Source organism: Bombina bombina, chromosome 2 (genome assembly GCF_027579735.1).
Source record: "Bombina bombina isolate aBomBom1 chromosome 2, aBomBom1.pri, whole genome shotgun sequence".
Taxonomy (NCBI): Eukaryota; Metazoa; Chordata; class Amphibia; order Anura; family Bombinatoridae; genus Bombina; species Bombina bombina.
In genome coordinates this window covers 9,927,781-9,930,457 of record NC_069500.1, presented here as the reverse complement: position 1 = coordinate 9,930,457, position 2,677 = coordinate 9,927,781, and positions in this window count along the sequence as shown.

The following is a 2,677-nucleotide window of genomic DNA, read 5'->3' as shown; positions in this document are numbered from 1 at the left end:
ACAGGGTATAAAGTTACAGTATCACTAGCTACTGAGTCTATAGTAAGTGTACTAGGTACAATGTGCCAGGTGATGTGTACACAGGGTATAAAGTTACAGTATCACTAGTTACTGAGTCTGTAGTATGTGTACCAGGTACAATGTGCCAGGTGATGTGTACACAGGGTATAAAGTAACAGTATCACTAGCTACAAAGTCTTTAGTATGTGTACCAGGTACAATGTGCCAGGTGATGTGTACACAGGGTATAAAGTTACAGTATCACTAGTTACTGAGTCTGTAGTATGTGTACCAGGTACAATGTGCCAGGTGATGTGTACACAGGGTATAAAGTTACAGTAACATTAGCTACTGAGTCTGTAGTGTGTGTACCAGGTACAATGTGTCAGGTGATGTGTACACAGGGTATAAAGTTACAGTATCACTAGCTACTGAGTCTATAGTAAGTGTACTAGGTACAATGTGCCAGGTGATGTGTACACAGGGTGTAAAGTTACAGTATCACTAGCTACTGAGTCTGTAGTATGTGTACCAGGTACAATGTGTCAGGTGATGTGTACACAGGGTATAAAGTTACAGTATCACTAGCTACTGAGTCTATAGTAAGTGTACTAGGTACAATGTGCCAGGTGATGTGTACACAGGGTGTAAAGTTACAGTATCACTAGCTACTGAGTCTGTAGTATGTGTACCAGGTACAATGTGTCAGGTGATGTGTACACAGGGTATAAAGTTACAGTATCACTAGCTACTGAGTCTATAGTAAGTGTACCAGGTACAATGTGCCAGGTGATGTGTACACAGGGTATAAAGTTACAGTAACATTAGCTACTGAGTCTGTAGTGTGTGTACCAGGTACAATGTGTCAGGTGATGTGTACACAGGGTATAAAGTTACAGTAACATTAGCTACTGAGTCTGTAGTGTGTGTACCAGGTACAATGTGTCAGGTGATGTGTACACAGGGTATAAAGTTACAGTATCACTAGCTACTGAGTCTATAGTAAGTGTACTAGGTACAATGTGCCAGGTGATGTGTACACAGGGTATAAAGTTACAGTAACACTAGTTACTGAGTCTGTAGTATGTGTACCAGGTACAATGTGCCAGGTGATGTGTACACAGGGTATAAAGTAACAGTATCACTAGCTACAAAGTCTTTAGTATGTGTACCAGGTACAATGTGCCAGGTGATGTGTACACAGGGTATAAAGTTACAGTATCACTAGCTACAGAGTATGTATTGTGTGTACCAGATACAATGTCCCAGGTGGTGTGTACACAGGTATAAAGTTACAGTAACTCTAGCTAAGCTACTGAGTCTGTAGTTTGTGTACCAGGTACAATGTGTCAGGTGATGTGAACACAGGGTATAAAGTTACAGTATCACTAGCTAATATAACTGAGTCAGTAGTATGTGTACCAGGTACAATGTGTCAGGTGATGTGTACACAGGTATAAAGTTAAAGTAACACTAGCTACTGAGTCTGTAGTATGTATATTAGGTACAATGTGCCAGGTGATGTGTACGCAGGGTATAAAGTTACAGTATCACTAGCTAATGCGTCTGTAGTATGTGTACTAGGTACAATGTGCCAGGTGATGGGTACACAGGGTATAAAGTAACAGTAACACTAGCTACTGAGTCTATAGTAAGTGTACTAGGTACAATGTGCCAGGTGATGTGTACACAGGGTATAAAGTTACAGAATCACTAGCAACTGAGTCTGTAGTAAGTGTACCAGGTACAATGTGCCAGGTGATGTGTACACAGGTATAAAGTTACAGTAACACTAACTACTGAGTCTGTAGTATGTGTACCAGGTACAATGTGTCAGGTGATGTGTACACAGGGTATAAAGTTACAGTATCACTAGCTACTGAGTCTGTAGTAAGTGTACCAGGTACAATGTGTCAGGTGATGTGTACACAGGTATAAAGTTACAGTATCACTAGCTACTGAGTCTGTAGTGTGTGTACCAGGTGCAATGTGCCAGATGATGCGTACATAGGTATAAAGTAACAGTAACACTAGCTACTGAGTCTATAGTAAGTGTACTAGGTACAATGTGCCAGGTGATGTGTACACAGGGTATAAAGTTACAGAATCACTAGCAACTGAGTCTGTAGTAAGTGTACCAGGTACAATGTGCCAGGTGATGTGTACACAGGTATAAAGTTACAGTAACACTAACTACTGAGTCTGTAGTATGTGTACCAGGTACAATGTGTCAGGTGATGTGTACACAGGGTATAAAGTTACAGTATCACTAGCTACTGAGTCTGTAGTAAGTGTACCAGGTACAATGTGTCAGGTGATGTGTACACAGGTATAAAGTTACAGTATCACTAGCTACTGAGTCTGTAGTGTGTGTACCAGGTGCAATGTGCCAGATGATGCATACATAGGTATAAAGTAACAGTAACACTAGCTACTGAGTCTATAGTAAGTGTACTAGGTACAATGTGCCAGGTGATATGTACACAGGGTATAAAGTTACAGTATCACTAGCTACAGAGTCTGTAGTAAATGTACTAGGTACAATGTGCTAGGTGATGTGTACACAAGTATACATTTACAGTAACACTAGCTACTGAGTCTGTAGTATGTGTACCAGGCACAATGTGTCAGGTGATGTGTACACAGGGTATAAAGTTACAGTAACACTAGCTACTGA